Source organism: Stenella coeruleoalba (genome assembly GCF_951394435.1).
Source record: "Stenella coeruleoalba genome assembly, chromosome: 3".
NCBI lineage: Eukaryota > Metazoa > Chordata > Mammalia > Artiodactyla > Delphinidae > Stenella > Stenella coeruleoalba.
The window spans coordinates 112,303,642-112,324,651 of record NC_137148.1 but is presented as its reverse complement, the minus strand read 5'-3'; the positions used below and the strand labels follow the sequence as shown (position 1 = coordinate 112,324,651).

The 21,010-nt window shown below is 40.1% G+C and overlaps 1 protein-coding gene across 1 annotated transcript in view; it reads left to right on the top strand.

The window, feature by feature from the left end:
- Positions 1-767: 767 nt before the first annotated feature.
- Positions 768-21,010, top strand: part of MACROH2A1 (macroH2A.1 histone) — a 102,987-nt gene continuing 82,744 nt past the window's right edge. Inside the window, exon 1 of the mRNA XM_079918811.1 lies at positions 768-881. The gene's annotated coding sequence lies outside the window, so the exon portion shown is untranslated. The remainder of the gene's footprint in view (positions 882-21,010) is intronic.

Sequence of the window (21,010 nt, the reverse complement as noted above, 5' to 3'; positions counted from 1 at the left end):
TGCTCCAAAACGGGAGAGGCCGCAACAGTGAGAGGCCCACGTACCGAAAAAAAAAAATGTGTGTAGATTCATGATTGCAGTTGTATCTGGATATATCTTAGAGATCGTCCTTTCTCAAAGTCGATCATTAAGGGTTTAGGATCTAATGTCAGGCGTATGTGAGTTCTTTACAATACTAAAAAAACCTCTGCTGTAAGTCTCTTCAGATTTCCCTGGAAGTAAAGCTGATATTTCTTACCAATATATGTAGCCCATATAACTGGTAGTACACATCTGGACTACATTTAAATGCTCCATCACATGCCCAGTTTTAAAATTTCACCAAATCATCTAAGCCAAATTCTGTGCCAAATACCAAAATTCTGTCTCCATCATGTTACCCACTATCAAATTGCAAAATTTTTTTCACCGTTTTCAAGAAACTTATACTCATCAGGAATCATGTAACCATTTATTTGGCCGAGGGAGGGGGGATAGGAAGTGCTGATTCTTCTTTTGCCTCCAACTTCTAATATTGCAACGATAAATTTGGTAAAGATGGCATTAGAGAACAATTTGGATCTAAATTAGCCAAAGAATTGATAATTAACGCTCTCGAAGAGTGTTGTGAACCACTAGCTGCCTCTTTTATACTATCTTTTATGGCCTTGAAACCAAACTGTCACCCAGTTACTTTATCTTTTACGGCAGAGGTGCCTTACGGCCAAGCGGTGCGGTAAAACTGCTTGCGGGAAAGAGTTTACGGCAAAGATACAAGATGCGGTTAAGGTTCTCGGAAGAGAGGACGCGGTTAAGAAGGCACATCTTGGGGCCCAACCTGGACTTATTGAATCAATTCTGGGAGTGGATTTCAGGAATCAGCATTTCAGCAAGCTCTTCAGGTAATTCTTTTTTTTTTTTTTTAACTGTGGTAAAATATATATAACATAAAATAATTTTTAAATGTATAATAAAGTGGCAGGCATTAATCACATCGACACAACATCACAAGCAATCATCACCACTATCTGTTTCCAGAATTTTTCTATCACCCCAGACGGAAGCTCTGTACCCATTAAGCAATAATTCCCCATTTCCGCCAGCTTCTGGTAACCTCTAATCCACTCCCTGTCTCTATGAATTAGCCTAATCTAGGTAGTTCACGTAAGTGAAATCATACAATATGTGTCCTGTGTTTGGCTTGTTTCACTTAGTGTAAATATCTTCTGGTTTCATCCATGTTGTAGCATGTACCATAACTTCATTTTTATGGCTGAATAATATTCCATTGCATGGATATATGACAAGTTGTTTACCCACTCATTCTCCTATTGATTGACAGACACTCCATCTTTTGGCTTTTGTGAATAGTGCTGCTGTGAACATTGGTCGTTGAGTATCTGTTCAAGTCCCTGTTTTCAATTTTTGGTGTATATACTTAGTAGTGGAATTGCTGGGTCACAAGATAATTTTATGTTGAACTTTCTGAGGAATGCTGAAGTTTTTTCCACCAGCTGCTCCATTTTACATTCCCATGCATGAGTGTTCCATCCCCATTCTCAACAACACTGGTTATTTTCCATTTTTTTTTTTTTATTATACCATCCTAGTAGATGCGAATTGGTATCTCATGTGGTTTTCTTCTGGTAGTTCTCATGCACACTAAAGCTGGAGAACTGTACTGTTTAAAAAGGAGACAGGGGCTTCCCTGGTGGCGCAGTGGTTGAGAGTCCGCCTGCCGATTCAGGGGACACGGGTTCGTGCCCCGGTCCGGGAAGATCCCACATGCCGCGGAGCGGCTGGGCCCGTGAGCCATGGCCGCTAAGCCTGCGTGTCTGGAGCCTGTGCTCCGCAACGGGAGAGGCCACGACAGTGAGAGGCCCGCGTACCGCAAAATAAATAAATAAAATAAAATAAAAAATAAAAAGGAGACAGAACTTTCAACAGAGATAAGGACTCAGGTAAAGGGAAGGGGATTTTTGTCATTTTTCAAAGAAAAAGAATTTTTTTCTTTTTTGTGGTTTTAAACAAACACTGGTTCCTAGTGCTGAATTCAGTGGCCCATCAAGAGCACCTTATAGTCCTGAAGCAAGTTTGAAGAGTTTGGGAGTTGGGAGGGCGGGGTTGAGATCTAAGAAGACTGCGCAGATAGTGACTGAGCTGGGGGCAGAGGTGCAGGATTAGTGACGATGGAGCCGTGGAAACCTGAAGTCCCCCACTCTCATGAAGCTCGTAGCAGTGGAAGGGATTGCGTCTGAGCCTCTCTCCAGGGTCTAGTGATTTCATGTGTTGACTTTGTAGGATAACTGTGCCTTTTAGGAAGAGCTGTCATGAGAATGAACAGTGGGAAAAGCGTCGTCCAGCTTTTTAATAAAGAAAAACATGTGAGTCATGGGTGGAGAGACTAACTCCTCTGTGTTCCCACCAGCAGTGTCTGTGCAACAGTGCTCAGTGGGCAAGATATCAGGCTCTGGATCCATCTTGAGACATATCCGATCAGAGAGGTTTTCTTGTTTTCTAGGACTTTAGTCCAGGCTGTGTGAAAATCTCTCCGGAGTCAGGGGATGCCCCTCAATACCGCCCCCCACCCGCCCCCCGCCATCACCCTCATTGAGAAGCTGCTGCCCAGTGGGGGTTCTGAGTGTCTGGGAAGTGCTGACCCCTGAGCCCCATAGAGGCTGCCCTCTCACAAATGCCACATCCTGCCAGAAAAAACACTCACTGCTTTAGGTGGAATTCTGCTTCTTGGGCTACACTGGGCCAATTAGCATAGCAGAGCTCTGTGGGTAAGCACACTCTCAATGGGACTTGTAAGAGCCACAGTCAGGAGATCAAATAACCCCCTTGCTCTCTGTGCAGCAGGCCTGGACTCCATCAGAAGGACACGCCCAGCCAGCCAAGACATAACTTTGGTGCAGACAGCAGGGCAATGAGGCAAGCAATAAAAAGGCCTGATCTCTTAAGGCAACATGAATTGTTGGCAAGAACATAAGGGGAAAGCGACATTAGCCAAGGATCCTTTTCCTCTTGTTATAGATGCCTGCTGACCGCTTGGAAAAAGAAGTGGGGGGAGGGCGGGGAATCCTTCTAACACCAGTGGGCAGCAAGATGCAATTTACAGAATTGATTTCCCCCAAATTTTAACAGCTAAACAGTATCATCATCCCAGGTTCAGTGTAAGAAACAGGTTATTCTAGGTATTTCAAGCAAAAGGGGATTTTTGTATTGGGAATCAAATGCCAACCAGATTGTGGTAGGAGCTACCTATGCAAAGGGGTGATAATAAGCTGCTGTTTATAAGGACCCATTACATGGCTGAGACATCAGGAAGCTGCTATAGCTGCCACCATGGCTACTGTCACATGACCTCTCCCAGCCTGAAGCTGGTGACCCTCTTTCTTGAACACCTCTAAACTCACAACAGCCAAGCTTGCCTCAGCAGGAGGAAGAGGCCTCCCTCAGCTCCAAACCTCCCATGAGAACCACCAGCTAGTGGGACTTACTTCCCATCCAGAACTCTAGTTGCAAGGGTGTCTGGGGAGCTTTCCAGGCTCTCCAAGGAAGGAGGGTTGAATTGAGAATAAGGGTGCCTCACCTCCTCATTTTTCAGTTGTGTCCAGAGAGGTTAAGCCAGTTGTACAAGGTCACACAGCTAGTAGGTAGTGGAGCCATTACTTAAGCCTAAAATTGCAGGACTATGAAGCCTGTTCTTACCCACTGCTTTCTGGGGAATATAGGAGAAAAAGCACTCTACATATTCTAAGCATTCCTATTAATTATAATTACATTGGTGGTTATTAAAGATCTCAGATTAAATTGCCAGGAGACTATTATGGATAAAATTACTCTGGCAGTCATGAGAAATGAATTGTTCAAGTATCAGTGGAGAGAGCGTTCAGAGGAAGTGGTTAAGAGAAAGTAAATGTGACTAGTCTGGACTTAGCTGCAGAGCAAACCTATATCCTCCTAGATCTCTGTTCCAGGCTACAGGTTCCTCACTCCCTGCCATTGCAGCTTGGGGAGATTTACAGCACCCTTGTGGAAGGGTTAGCACGGAAGGGCAGTTCTCACAACTAACGCTAGCACGTAGATGCCAGGCATGATGCCAAGCATATTTACAAAGATTAGCTCGTTTCATCTGCATAAGAACTTTTGAGGTAGGTGACTGTCTCCTTTGAATTTCATAGATGAGGAGACTGAGTCTCAGGGAGGTTAAATGCCTCATCCGAGGTCACACAGTCAGTCTGTGGTAAAGTCAGAGTTGGCACACAAGTCTGTCTCAGTCCGTATTCTGAAATCCTTAGCCCCTGGCTATGTGCACACCTCCCTGACCCTCCAAGGTCTGGCAGCCCCTCACAGCACACACACAGCTGGATTAAGGCAAAAAGATTGAATACCAGCTGGGTGGACACTGCTTGTAACAGAGCAGTGGTGACCCGCTCCCAGGACGCCAGTCTGGAGAACTCAGTGGAGGGGCTTCCAGCAGGCCTGGGGACAGCTTGTAGGGCATTTCTCTACTCCAGGGATTCTTTCCAGGTCCATCATGCATTTCCCCCATCATACCCCATCCCTTGGGATTTTTGGCAAGTCCTAAAAACCTCATTGTTCCAGCTTGAGAGACCTTCATGCCTTGCTAGTTAAGCCTTGCATTGTATTCATAGAGAAAGAGATTGTGAGAGAGGAAGTGACCTGCCAAAGGTAATTTAGATGGCTAGAATCAAGGGGGTGGGGGCAGTACCCAGGCTGCTTCATCTTCTCCTCAACTTTGGAGCTTACATTTAAAGGAGGAGGCGTCATAGCCCAAACTTAGTGCCCCTAGAATTCCTTCATCACTAAGAAATCCCCCTGAACCCTTACTTGTTAGCTTCTGAGATAGTGGTCATGTTCATGTTTTATTTCTTGATCTGGGTGATAGTCATATGGCTGTATTGACCCTGTGAAAATTCATTGAGCTGATTACTTATGGGTTTTTTTTTCATTTTTTATATTACGTCAAATTTCAATCAAAAGCTTACTTAAAAATAATGTGGGCTGATTTGCAACAACATGGATGAACCTAGAGAGTATTATGCTTAGTGAAATAAGTCAGATGGAGAAAGACAAATACTGTGTGATTTCACTTATAGGTGGAATCTGAAAAAACAAACAAACAAAAAACGTGGATACAGAGAATAGAGTAGTGGTTACCAGAGGAACAGGTACGGAGGAAGGGGGGGAATCAGTAAAGGGGATCAACTGTTTGGTGATGGATGGAAACTAAATTTTTGGTGGTAAGTACACTGTAGGGTACACAGAAGTAGAATACAGTGTTGTACACCTGAAAATTATGTTATAAAGCAATGTTACCTCAATAAGAAATAAATAAAAACAATAGTGGCTGATTAGACTTCCCTCAGTACCAGGAAAATAGTCCATGTTTTCCCTGAAAAGTATTTTCCTTCTAGTCTTAAGAGCCTGAACAAACCATATCCAGTGCTGCTGTTAACTCAGGGTTTGAGAAAACTGAGGAGTGAAATAGTCAAGAAGGTTTAGGGGCTCTTTGGCAAAAGCACAGACATTCCTTTTACTTTTTCAGAAGGCAGAAACACACACATACACATACAAATGAGACTTGTGACAGAGACTTGTAGCTGTTCACAAATTATTTACCTCTTCCTCCTGGGCAAGCACTGGGCTATACTTCCCAGCCTCCCTTGCAGGTAGGGGCAGCCATGTGACTGGATTCTGGCCAATGGAATACCCAGAGTGGGTAGAAGTAATGGACACAGATTCCATGTTTGGCCCATAAACCCTCCCATGAACAACCCTTGATTACCTTTTCCTATCTACTGGCTAACTGGAGAGTTCTCTGAGGTCCTAGAAGAGGGCAGAGCTGTAAGACAGAAGGAGCCCAGGTCCCTGTGACATCTTGTGGAGGAGAGCCATGCAGAAAAGTTGCCTCATCAGGAAAACCTATGATGGGACATTGCACAAGCAAGAAATAAACTGTAGTGTGTGAAGTATTGAAATGCATAGCTTGTTTGTTACAGCAGTTAGCCTACCCTGAATAATACAAGAACCATTTTGAAATTAGGCAAATCCTGGTCTCCAAATCACCCCTATTTTCCCAATGTAGAGCCAGCCCCAAAGAATTTTTAAAATCGGAGTGGCCTCTTGCCTGTTACCGATTGACTTTTAATTCAGAAACAGTTGTAATAGGTACCATTTACCAGCTTCCCAGGTGAGTTAGGGCAAGAGGTCAAGGTGGGGAGACTCATTATAAGATATGAGAGTTGTCAGTCCTTTTTTTTTTTTTAATTGTTCTGTCTCCTTCTTTGTTAACAAAGTGCTCAGAACAGCAGCATTCCGGACACATTCAATACAGGGCTAACAGTCCTGTACCACCAGAGGGCAATACTATATAATGGCTGATACACATATGATAACTGAATCCTCATGAAAGGGAGAAATGGAGTCAGTAACTATGGAAAGGGGCAGGAGGCTGACACCAGGATTGTGGAAGGTCTCTGTGTGATGTAGTGGGGGACACTGAGGAAAGTTTCTTCCAGATATGTGTCCCCCACCTCCATCTCCTTTGCAATTGTTCTAAGGACCAACTCTGCCTGTAATTTTCCTGCATGTCTGAAAATTCTCTAGCTGAAATATCCTGTTGCATGAGGTAAGGAAAAACTGTGCTGAAGCTACCTTCCACCAAAACATACAACTGTGCAGAGCTGTTAGAAAAGAGGCATTGAGGGAAAAAAACAGATATAAAAGGAGAAGCACATGAGGAGACAGAGTCCCATTTTGTTTTCTCTTGGGCCTGGGGCTTGTAAGAGTTTATAAGGAAACAGCAGTTTCTCTAGCAATACCCTGTGGTTTCTTATTAAAACCCAAGGTTGTGAGTTCTGCTTCCTGGAATGGGTGGGGGATGAGATGGGGTCTAGCTTTTTTCCAGACCAAGCTTCTAGCTGAAAATAACTAGAAAAGAAGACAGAAATATATATATATCTTTTAAACTGTTCGATGGCATTAAAGAGCAACCAAAGATTTATAGAAGCAAGATCTCAGAGAGAAGGGGCAACCAGGAATCTAAGCCCAATATTTGGCATCCCTCTTTTCCTTGAGAAGTCTGGACTTTTTTTTTTTTTTTTTGCTGTACCATGAAGCGTGTGGGATCTTAGTTCCCTGACCAGGGATCGAACCCGTGCCCCCTGTATTGGGAGCACAGAGTCTTAACCACTGGACTGCCGGGGAAGTCCCTGGACTTTTTGATTGAAGCGCTGATCAGAAAGTGGCAGCTGAGAAGCTGAGTAAGAACTCTTGACAGCCTCTCACCAGGTTGCAGGAACAAAAATTGGAGTCTGAGACCTGCCAATCAGGAGAGGATACGATGAACGGCCCAGGTTTTCAGTGGGCGTCTCAAAGATCTACTACCTAGAATAAGAGGGTCTTAGGCCAGGTTTCCTAGAAGACAGAGCCAGAGGCAAAAGCTTGCATGCTGCCACTTTGCCAGGAAACACACTTGCAGGGAAGCTGGAGTGAGGAAGAAAGGGAGTGGGGCAGAACAGAAGGGAGAACGTGTGTAAGGGAGGGTGTACTGAACTCTACAAAACACCAGTTCTCAAAACCCTCAAGGTCTTCGAAAACAAGGAAAATCTGTTACTATCACAGACCAGATGAGACATGATGACTAAATATGAAGTGGTATCCTGGAACAGAAGAGGAACATTAGGGAAAAACTAATGGAAACCAAATAAAGTATGCAGTTTAGTTAATAGTTATGTACCAATGTTGGCTCCTTAATTGTTACAAATGTACCTTAGTAATGTAAATTGTTACCAATAGGGAAAAGTGGGTGCAAGGTATATGGAACTCTCTGTACTATCTTTGCAACTTTTCTGTAAATCTAAAACTATTCTAAAATACAATTTTATTAAAAAGAAAAGAGTAAACAGATAGGTTAAACCAAATGAATTTTCTCTGGTGAAAACGTGAATAATAACGTCTTGTGGGATTATAAACGTGTATTTAACATCACGTATAATTAAATCATATACACATTAAATATTAATAAACATAAACACATATAATTAGATTACATACATAATTAAAACATGTACATAATTAAAACACACAGCAATAGCTCAAAGGCAGAAGGATGGGGATACATGGAGTTAAGATGTTCTAAAATCCTTGTATTGTCTGGGAAATTGTTAAAATATTCACTTATATTAGATTTTAATAAATCAAAAATGCATGTTGAATCTCTAGTTTCATCACCAACATAATAGAAACTGAATGTGTAACTTAGCAACCAACAGAGAAGAAAAATAGAATAATAAAAATACTTAATATGAAAGAGTAAGAAAGGAAATTGAACATAAAAGAGGTAGGACAAATAGAAAATAAATAGTAAGTTGTAATGCTGAAACCTAAGTATCAGTTATAACATTAAGTATGAATGAAGAAAATGCTCCAATTAAAAGTCTAAGTTAGAGGAGATTTAGAAACAACAACATTAAGCAAATGTTTCTTTAAATAATATACTTTAATTATAAGCATACAAAATTATTAAAAAATGGAGATGGAAAAAGACATTCAATTCAAACAGTAACTAAAAGAAAACTGGTGTAGCTAAGTAGACTTCAAAACAAAGCATTATTGGAGATAAAGAGGGATCATGTATATTAAAAGGGTCAATCCACCAGAAATATATAACAATTCCAAATTTGTATGCACTTCATAACAGAGGCTCAAAATATAAAAAGCAAAATTAGATCAAACTAAAAAGGAAAAAGACAGATCTACAACTACAGTAGCGGACTTAAATACAGTTCTCTCAGCAACTGATAGAACAAGCAAGAAAAAAATCAGGATTTAAAAGAATCGAGCTATAAAATAAAAAAAGTTGACCTATAACATACATACTACCACCTCTAAACAGTGAGAGATTGAGTACACAATTGACCCTTGAACAACATAGTTTGAACTGCTTGGGTCCACTTATATGTGGATTTTTTTCACCTACTCTATAGTACAGTACTACACAATTCATGGTTGGTTGAATCCAAGGATGTGGAACTGTGAATATGGAGGGCTGACTGTAAAGTTATACTTGGATTTTTGACCGCATGCAGAGTTGGTGCTCCTAACCCCTTGGTTGTTCGAGGGTTGACTGTACCTTCTTTTCAAGTGAACAGAACACTTGAACAGTACCTTCTTTTCAAGTGAACAGAACACTTGCCAAAATTGAGCATGTGTTGAGCCATAAAGCAAATTTCAAAGAACTGAAATCATACAGAAGATATTCTCTAACCACAGTAGAATTAAGTTAAAAACCAATAACAACAAACTAGAAAATACTCAAATGTTTGGAAATTAAGCAATATACTTCTAAATAAATCATGGATCAAAGAATATCACAATAGAGAGGAGAAACTATCTGAATAATAATGAAAATACAACATACGAAAACTTGTGAGCTGTGGACTGAATGTTTGTGTCTCCTCCAGATGCGTGTGTTGAAGCCCTATTCCCCAGTGTGATGGTATTGGAGGTGGGGCCTTTGGGAGGTAATTAGGTTTAGACGAGGTGACATGAATGGAGCTCCCATGGTGAGATTGGTACCCATAGGAGAAGAGGAAGAGACAAGAACCTTCTCTGTTTTCACCACGTGAGGATACAGCAAGAAGGTGCGCAGACCAGGAAAAGGGCCCTCACCAGGTGTTAAATCTGTTGACACCTTGATCTTGGAATTTTCAGCCTCCAGAATTATGAGAAATAAAAGTTTAAGCCATCCAGGCTATAGAATCTTGTTATGGAATGACTAAGATATTGTGGAACATAGTCACAATGGACCTGGACCTGGAAGGAAATTTATAACCTGGAATTCATGTAAGAGAAAAGAGGAAAGAGCATCTATCTCCAGGAAATTAGAATATCAACAGCATATTCAACCCAAAAAGGTCCACTTCCAGGTGCATGAAGTGGTTTGTGGCAAGGCAATTCTCCCACTAAAAAAACCCCTGGAAACACAGACAACTTATAAAAATCATATATTCAAAAGCATCAGAGAACTACTGAGGCAATGGAGATTAAAGGATAAGATTTCATTGAGGGGAGAACTTTTTACCAGATGAGTGCAGAATACACATTATTTTCAGGAGATATTTATATGGTCAATTCATTTTCAGTAAAGATGCCAAATCAAACCAGTGGGGAAAGATTAGTTTTTTCATCAAAAGGTGCTGGAACAACTGAATATCCATATGAGATCAAATGAAACTTGACCTCCCTACCTCACACTATATGTAAGATTTAATTTGCCATGGATCATAAACCTAAATGTAAAAGCTATAACTGTAAAGATAGTAAGGAAAATATCTTCATGATCTGGGGTAGGCAAAGATTTCTCAGAACTAGAAAGATATAACTATAAAAGAAATCATTGATTGAGTGGAATTTATCAAAAGTAAAAACGTCTGTTCATCAAAAGATAACCATCAAGAAAATAAACAGAGTTTCCTTGGTGGCGCAGTGGTTGAGAGTCCGCCTGCTGATGCAGGGGACACGGGTTCGTGCCCCGGTCCGGGACGTGCCCACATGCCGCGGAGCGGCTGGGCCCGTGAGCCATGGCCACTGGGCCTGCGCGTCCGGAGCCTGTGCTCCGCAACGGGAGAGGCCACAGCAGTGAGAGGCCCGCGTACCACAAAAAAAAAAAAAAAAAAAAAAAAAAAGAAAGAAAATAAACAGGCAAGCCCCAGCCTGAAAGAAAATATTGACAAGATAGATGACTGAGAAAGAACTTATATTCAGAATACATAAAAACTCCTACAACTTAATAATTTAAAGGAAAAACAGCCCCATAAAAATAAGAAAAAACTTGACAGACGTTTCACAAAGGAAGATATTTGAATGGCCAATAAGTTTGTGAAAAAGTGCTCAACATTACAAGGCATTAGGAAAGTGGCAAGGATGTAGAGCAACCGAAACTCTCATATTACTGGTAGGAACATAAAAGAGTACAACCATTTTGCAAAAACTCTGGCAATTTCTTAGCTAGTTAAACATGCACTTACACTTTGATTTAGCAATTCCAATCCTAGTTATTTATCCAAGAGGTACAAAAACATATTTCTTTAAACCAACTTATACAAGAATGCTCCACACACCTTTATTCACAATAACAAAAAAATTGGAAAAAAAACCCAAACCCAAATATTCATCAACAGGAGAGTGGATAAGCAAATCACGATGTATTTATACAATGTAGTACTATTCAACAATAAAAACAATCAATGCACACAGCAACATGGATTGATGTCCCAAACAAAAACAACTGAAGACAAAAGAGACATACTCTATAATTCCATTTTTATGAAGTTCTAAAACAGTCAAAACCAATCGAAGGTGAAAAACATCAAAACGATGGTTGCCTCTGGGGGTAGAGATTAACTGGGAAGGGACTCAAGGGAACTTTCTAAGGTGATGAAAATGTTCTGTATCATGATAAAAGAGGCAATTAAATGATATATCCATTTGTCAGAATCGTACAGCTAAAATGTGTGCACTTCCATGCATGTATATTTTACCTTAAAATGAAAGAACTGTTAAAAATCATCATCAGGTAGGCAAGTTCGGGGGAGTACAGTGGATGCAAGAATGGCAGAATTTGATAATTGTTGTGGCTGGGTGATGAATATACTGGCGTTAATAATACTCTCCTCCTTACGTTGTAAATGTGAATTTTTCCATAATAGAATTTGTTAATGAAGGTGAAATAAAGAAGTTTTAAAATTTCTTTAAAGAAGAAAAAAATGAAGAGAATTAGTTGCCAGCAAGTCTTTATTAAAAGAAACACTAATGGTAGTTTTTTCAAGAAATAAAAATGAAAAAGAATCTGAAAAAGAATAGATATATGTATATGTGTAACTAAATCACTTTGTTGTACACCTGAAACGAACAGAACATTGTAAATCAAATATACTCCAATATAAATTTTAAAAAATAAATGAATTTCAATTAAAAAAAAGCAGTAAAAATGATCCACATGGAAACATAGATATACAAGAGAGACTGAAGAGCACCAGAAGGGATAAATATGTGGATGAACATAAATTAAGGTAACTATACAGAATAATCCTAATAATGTTGTGGAGTTTAAAATATATGTGGCAGATTCATGAGAATAATGAAAAGTTGAGAGAGTTAAAAATATTCTAAATTAAAATATTCTAAGGTGTTAAAATTATTGGGAAGGTAGGAAAAATAATTTTTTGGTAAAATGTCAAGCAGACATCTTGTAATATATGTGGTAATTTATTACAGTAGTAATAGGAAACTAATGTAGTATCCACTGATGATTTTTGCCAAAACTAACCTTACTTTGATGGTTGCAACATGCTGATTTTCCAACTCCAGCACTCCCTCTACATTTTCTAGTTGCCACCTGTCATTCTACTAAAGGAACAGAACTTTTTCCCCCTTTCTATATAAATAAATAAATATTATATGTATAAGTATCTATTAAATATATATTTATATGCAATATACTATATATATAAGTATATATTATATATGTATATATATTATCTTTTTATAATCAGTATGGACTCATAAATCCGTCAAATTGTCCCAGATTTGGCCCATGGGAGCCTCTTAAACTGGCTTGTTGTTGAGCCTCTTTAACTGGCTCCGATCATTTTGTGAGTGTGTGTGTCTGTGCATGTGTATTTCCCTACTTCCTAGGATAGCAAGATATTCCAGTCTTATATATTTCCTGCCCTAGCCCTAGAATGAGCCATTTCTCCAAGGAGCCCTAGACTCCTTTTAGTAGGAAATGGTATTAAAAATCAAGATCTGGGTATTAGATATCCATATTGCTACAGGGGTGTCTTTTCTTCTTGGCCTTTTCAGCAGATAGAGCTAGGAAATATGTGCGTGTATAATAAACACACACACACACACATATATACACACACACAAATATATATGTGTGTGAACATATACAGGTATATGCACATATATATTTATACATACCTATTTTAGAAATGAGTTCACACCAGTACCTCCAGTCCCAATTCATCCCTATAGGTCTCTTCCTTGCCTTCCTCCATTCCATATTTCTACATCCCTTTTCCCCATGGTGAGAACCCTGGCTTCCAATAATATCAACACATTTACTCTTTTTTCTAAAACGTATAATAGATCCAAAACTATCTTAGAGGACTTCCCTGGTGGCGCAGTGGTTAAGAATCCACCTGCCAATGCAGGGGACACGGGTTCAAGCCCTGGCAGGAAGATCCCACATGCCGCAGAGCAACTAAGCCTGTGCACCACAACTACTGAGCCTACGCTCTAGAGCCCGCGAGCCACAACTACTGAAGCCCGCACGCCTAGAGGCTGTGCTCCGCAACAAGAGAAGCCACCGCCATGACATGACCGCGCACCGCAATGAAGAGTAGCCCCTGCTCGCCACAACTAGAGAAAGCCCGCGAGCAGCAACGCAGCCCCCCGCCCCCCCAAAAAAATTGTTTTAGAATTGATTTTCCTATAGCATTGCAGAAAAAAAGCAAACAATAAAAACGGTTCAGGATTTGTTTGTAACTCTTCCCTGCCTCTCTTCCTCACCACAGACAAAGTATCAAATACTGTATTCATAAGTAAAGTCAACTGCTTCTTTGTCCGCCCCCGCATTCTGTAGGGTTATGGTATTCATTTGAAATAAATTGGGTTTACTGGTTTTAGTTTGATTTTAGTTTTAGAAATGTTCTCCCTGTTCATTCTTACAGATGCAGTTTTAGTTTTTGAGTATGTGGAACTCTAACATACTTCCAAAAGCCAAAGTGTGCAAAATATACTCAGAGAAGTGTTACTGTCTCCCTTGCTTTCTGCCCCTTACCCCTTCTAGGTTACTATGTTCATTGTTTTCTAGTTTATCCTTTCTGTGTTTCTATTTGTAGAGATATATGTATGTTTTCTTATTTCGCCTTCTTTCTTATACAAAATGTAGCACACTATATATGCTCATTTGCACTTTGCTTTTTTCATTTAACAACATCTCCTGTAAATCACTCCATAATCAGTTCATAGAGATCTTCATCCTTTCTTTTTACAGTGTGTAGTATAGTATCAGAGTTTATTCAACCAATCTTACATGCTTGGATATTTAAGTATTTGTCAATATTTTGCAATTACAAATAGTGAAGCAATGAATAATCTTGAGAGGATGTATTTTCGTATCATTGGGGTGCATTTTCAGGGTAAATTCTAAAAGCAGAATTGCTTGGTTAAGGGTACATACAAAGATAATTTTATTAAATACTGTGAAATTCCCCTCCATAAGTCTGTAATAGTTTGTATTCCTACCAGCAATATATGAGAGCCTGTTTCCTACAGCTGTGCCAACAGGGTGTAGTTTCAAGCTTTTGAACTTTTGCCAGTCTGATAAGTGAGAAATGATATCTAGGTGTATTTTTTTTTTTTTTTTTTTTTTTTGCAGTACGCGGGCCTCTCACTGTTGTGGCCTCTCCCATTGCGTAGCACGGGCTCCGGACGCGCAGGCTCAGCGGCCATGGCTCACGGGCCTAGCGCAGGCTCAGCGGCCATGGCTAACGGGCCTAGCTGCTCCGCAGCATGTGGGATCTTCCTGGACCGGGGCACAAACCCATGTCCCCTGCATGGGCAGGCGGACTCTCAACCACTGCGCCACCAGGGAAGCCCCTAGGTGTATTATTATTTACATTTTTCTTATGAGTGAAGTTGACCATCTTTTCATATTTTAAGCACCATTTTTATATCTCTTTTGTTAATTGTTTATATCATTTGAGCATTTTTTCTTTTTTTTTTTTTCTTTTTGTCTGCGTTGGGTCTTCATTGCTGCGCGTGGGCTTTCTCTAGTTGCGGCGAGCCGGGGCTACTCTTCGCTGTGGTGCTCTGCCTTCTCATTGAGGTGGCTTCTCGTTGTGGAGCATGGGCGCTAGGCACACGGGCTCAGTAGTTGTGGCGCATGGGCTTAGTTGCTCCGTGGTATGTGGGATCTTCCCAGACCAGGGATGGAACCTGTGTCCCCCGCGTTGGCAGGTGGATTCTTAACCATTGCGCCACCAGGGAAGTCCCTGAGCATTTTTTCAATAGAATTTTAAATCTCCCCCCCAATTTTCAGAAGAGATATAGTTATATGACTGCTGTGGACTGAATTGTGCCCTCCCAGAATTCATATTGAGGCTCTAACCCCGATGTGACTATATTTGGAAATAGGGCCTTTAGGAGGTATTTAACGTTATATGAAGTCATAAGGATGGGGCTCTAATCCAAAAGGATTAGTGTCCTTATAAGAGGAGACACCAGAGAATAATCTCTTCTATTTCTTTCTCTCTCTCCCTGTACACGTGTACAGAGGAAAGGTCATGTGAAGACAAATGGCCATGTGCTCTGGAAGAGAGCTTTTACCAGAAACTGAACTGTACCAGAACCTTGATCTTGGACTTTCCAGCCTCCAGAACTGTGAGGAAATTCTATTATCTAAGCCACCCAGTCTATGGTATTTTGTTATGGCAACCTAAGCAGATTAAGAGAAGGACAATAACTTTTACCTGTGTTATATTTTGCCAATATTTTCTTCCAGTTTGTCATTTGTCTTTTGACTTTCTTATGGTGGTTTTCTTTTTCCACGGAAAAGTTTTGTTTTGTTTTTCATGTTTTTAATGTAGTCAAGAGAGAAGTATTATAATAACCTTTTCAGATAATTGTGAATATTGTTCTCTGATTCTACACCCAAACTCATTAAGTGGTAGTTTCCTAACGGTTAGTAGTTATGTAGAATATTAAAACATATCACTGGACTTTTCATACTCTGTGACATTAAATCCATTGGTTTTTCTTTCACTTTGAATGAATTTTTTTTTAACCAATGCATGATGTTATAACATCATGCATTTGGAAAATATAAGTTCACTAAGTTATACTATCTTATATATTACTAAGATATTTAAGATCTTTCTAAATGTTGACAGATTTTTATTATATAACATCAAAAAATTATATTAGTTAATACCGTCACCAATATCATCAGAAAAGTTTTTAAGTTTTGGGAAGCTGTCAACTGTCAAGCTCATGGTGGCAGACACAGGCTTTCAAAAATTTTTAAAATCTGGCCATTAAAGACACTTTTAATTCTTAAGTGAAACTGTGTGTTTGTTGAAGAATTCCATAACTGCTAAGTTTGAGGCCACTGCCTTGATTTATGCTAAGACACAGTTTTTTACCCACCAGTGCTTTTGTAATATCAGTGCAAATGTCAATACAGTGAGAAAGGCAAATAAGGCCCTACTATTAATTATGAATGTAGTCTCAACCCACAGACCCCAGTAAAGAGTCTCAGGGACCCTGAAATTGTCCCTTTGAGCACCACTGCTCTACAGGTAGCCTAATCCTTTAAACCATATTTTCAATCCAGCTCTAACCTCAGGGGGGAAAATATTTAAATCTAGAGATGCCTCTAGGCCTGGAAAAAGGTAATGTAGCCCTGATGGTTTTCCTTGGTCCCTTTGTTGTTCCCAATTAAGGGTAAATATTCATCTGTACTTCTCTTAGAGAAGGGCATTAACTGCTTAACAAAGACAGGAGGGGGTGGGGATTATTGAAAAAAAGGGAAGGAGTCAGACGTTACCGCCAATTACAGATCAAAGAGAGAGAACTTACCTCTGCAGTAATGAAGTAAGGAAGAAAGGCTCCAGTGGAAGAGACTAGACGGTGGTGCATCTGTTCCATGGAAAAGACCACATCTGTTTGCTTGTGGGGGGCAGAGGACGGTGGGGGGAGGTTTATTTCTTTCCTGGGATTCCTCCACTCCCTTGAGCACTCACATTCACTTCTCTTTGCTTGAGTGTGTTGATGAAAAGCTTAGGAACTAACTAGAGACCCACTCCCTGCCCTTCCACAAATAAGGTCAAGCTAAACCGGGGAAATGGTGACACCCCACCGTTTGACTCTCAGATCATCAAAGGTCTTGGAGAACAGTCAGGGTGGGGCCAGGAGGTGCTGGGGAAATGCACGAATGCTCGATCCCACCCATTGCCTGCCCTGTCCCAAGATCTTTGGAGGGCCATTTGGCTACCTGTGTTAAAGCTTGTAAACTATGGCTCTTTGATCCAGCAGTTCCGCTTCTAAGCACTTATCCTCAACAGTCAGATGTGCACAAAGATGCATCTCTAAGGACATTCATCAGGTCTTTCTAATAGAGTGGGAAATTGCCTGAAAGAAAAACAGTAACAACAACAATAACCAATAATAATTGGTTAACTAAACAATGGTACAGCCCAGGATGTTTGGGACGGTGGTTCCCAAAATGGGGTCTGCAGATCCCTGAAGGTCACTGAGACCCCAGACTTTTCATGATAATGCTCAGACATTATTTAGCTTTTTCACTGTCTTGGTCTTTGCACCAATGGTGCAAAAACAATCGTGGGTACAACTGCTGGTGACAGCACATATCAGCAATGACACCAAACTTTACTAATCATCATTTTATCATTTATTGCCAAGCACTCGCAGAAAAAAAACCCCAACAGTTTCACTTAAGAATGTCCTTGATGAAGCAGTAAAAATCACTAATTTTATTGTTCTTATTGATTAACGGATTTTATTGATCTTGACCCCTCAGGACACATTTTACATTTTAAAATGTTGTCTGCGACCACCTGGGAAGTATGTGTGACGTACTTCTGCTATATAACAAACTAGGATGGTTGCCTTGAGAAAAAGCATTTGTGTGACTGAGTTGTGGGCTAAACTAGCTGCTTTTCTCATGAAACACCATTTTTATTTGAAATGACCATGACGGACAGCAGGGCTACATTAATATTTTCATGGGCTCCAGGCACTTTTGCTTTTTTGGGCCCCTTCCTCTATAAAAAGATATAAAAATGATATTTTATGACTATGTTAGTATAAAGACAAATATATTAATGTTATATTTAAAAATATTTTATTTGATCTAAAAGAAGTAACCTTCATTTTCTTCTTCTGATTTTAAAGAAGTTGAAACATTTTTATGGGCCCATAAAGTCATGTGGGCCTGGGCTCTGTTCCTAATGGAGAAGGTGGGCCTGACTGACAGACGAACTGTGGTTGTTCAGACTTGGGTGTGTGCAAGGCTGAATCCTCCATGAGGCATAGTTGTAATATATCATGTTAATATATTTGTCTTTACACCAGTGCCAGGGTTTTTTGTTTGTTTTTGTTTCTGTTTTTAAATGGAGGAAGGGAGCCCAAGAAGGTAAAGATGCCTAAGGCCCAGGAAAGTCATAATGCAGCCCTGTGTATATGGTGGACATTTTCTTGAAAATGAATAAAATGAACTTGTCACTTCAAGAAAGGTAGTTGTGACATTATGTTGCCAATGGTAAATTTGAACTTACAAGGAAAAATTACAATATTGGGAAATTTGTATCTGCCACCATGAGCTTGAAATCTTCTCAGTACTTAAAAACCTTCTGTTGATATCAGCGGTGATATTAAGGAATGTGATCTGATTGTACCATGAAAGGAGTTGGCATTTGGAAGACTGGGAGATCTGTATAACTCAGTGAACCACTGTTTTCCAAATGACCAATGAGTGATGACACCAAATCGTGCATGGCTTAAAGGTCCATCAAAATAATGGATAAAAAAATAAGAGACTATTAAGGAAATCAGCCCTTTGCCTTTGGTGTGAGTTACAAATCATGTTTTCCTAGCTTATCATTTCTACTTGGACTTGATTTATGGTGTTTTTTTTTTAATGCAGACTTTTAATTTATTTTTTATTTTATTTATTTTTTAACATCTTTATTGGCGTATAATTGCTTTACAATGTTTGTTAGTTTCTGCTGTATAACAAAGAGAATCAGCTATATGTGTACATAGATCCCCATATCCCCTCCCTATCCCACTCCTCTAGGTGGTCACAAAGCACCGAGCTGATCTCCCTGTGCTATGCAGCTGCTTCCCACTAGCTATCTATTTTACATTTGGTAGTGTATATATGTAAATGCTACCCTCTCACTTCGTCCCAGCTTACCCTTCCCCCTCCCCGTGTCAAGTCCATTCTCTACATCTGCGTCTTTATTCCTGTCCTAATGCAGACTTTTTAAATGTAAAATAAAATTTAAGAATTCTGCTCATTCCCCCCCAAATAAGATAGATTAATAAATCCATTCAAAATAATAAAAAAGTAGATTAATGGATTTTTATGTTACCAAATTCAAAAATGTATCCATTGGTTTCAGATTCTACATTGCTATTAACCTTTAAGAAACTACTACTTTTTGGGTTTTGGTATGGTATCAAAGAAGAACATCCAAAATTATCTGAAAAGGATATTAAAATCTTCTATCTTTTCCCAAACACATATCTGTTTTTTTTTTTTAACGTAGGCTGGATTTTTTTATACTTAAAACAATAGATAGCAACGACCAAATACAGGAGACATGAGAATCTAGCTATCTTCTGTTAAACCAGACATTAAAGAAATGTGCAAAGTTGCAAGGCAATGACACTCTTCTCACTAAATTTTGTTTGTTTGGAGAATATAGTTATTTTTTATACAAATACATTATTTATATTAATGTGTAACTTGTTTACATATTAACATTTAAAAAATGAATAAATTGGTATTTAAGATCTTTCTGTTTTAATTTCTAATAGAACAAATACTGACAGATATACCCCACATAAACAAGAGCTCTTTGCAGTCCTCAATAATTTAAGATAAAGGCGTTTTGAATTCAAATAGTTTGAGAACTGCTGTTGTAGAATACCTGGTTAAATGTTCATAAAGGACCATTAAGTTTAAAAAGCAGGTGACAAGCCCTAAATAGGAACCCAAATAGGAACCCAAATAGGAACCCAAATACATTTACTATTAGGTAGATATGGATACAAGGGCTGAAAGGGAATCAGTGGTTCTCTCCCAGTGGTATACTTAGGGTGATTTTTTTTTTGAGCATTTTTATTTTCCAAGTTTTACATAGTAAGCATGCATTTATTTTGCAATTGGAGGAAAAAAAAAGCTGGTGGAACCCTCTGAGCCAGATTAGGGGAGAGTGCATGTCACTGAAGTGGAAGAACAGAGCACACAAGTTAGAGGGGAAGAGAAAGGGTGGTGGAGCCTTTTGGAGAGAGGGCATCTTGAACTGCTCCCAGGGACAATATTCCTACTGAGTTCTATGAGCATGGCACACTGTGGCGGGGGGGTGGGGAGTGTGAGGGGGGATGGCACTAAGACCAGCTCTTGGAGGGGTATAGACTCTAACCCAAGGACAACAGTGCATGACTCAGTGGGGACAAAAAGACCCATTCTGAATGGCCGGGGAGGATGCCGAGGATAGATGCTGGGCGCAGAGGAAACCAAGCCCCTAGAAGGGCTCTCTTCAGGACTGAGCCATGAGAACTCAGGTCCCAGATGAACTTGGATTTGAACTCCAGCGCCAGCCTACCTGCTCTGTGATCTCCAGCATATTTCTTAGCTTTCCGAATCTATAGTGTCTTCATCTGTAAACTGGGGATAGAGATGTCCCAGAAATAGTGTGCCTGCTAGGGCTGATGTGAAATGAAAATGATACATGTGATTTGACACATAGTGAGTGTGCAATAAGATGGAAAGAAAAAACAGCCTTGTAGGCATGACCCACTTCCATGTCACCAGGGAAATCAATTTAGTCAGAAACCAAAGCTGGGGTGGAGGTGAGTGAATTACTTCTTGGCGCCCTAGGGTTGCAGATTGGGATCTCTTAGACAATCATGCTCTGTGTCTGGTCTTAGCCATCACTAAGGACCTGGGGAAGAGGAAGCCTCAGGTCTGTAAACAGCCAGACACCAGCAGGCTGCAGGCATCTCCTCCTCTCCACACATGCCTGGCCTTCCCTACAGCCCAGCTGCTCTCTCTTGTTAAGTTTCTAGGAGTACTGCTTATGTTTCGGACCAGAGTCTGGGCAGTGTGGCAACGCACCTAGAGGGGTTTTCTCCTGGAAGGAGCCTGGTCCACAGCAGGTGCTCAGCAAGTATTTGT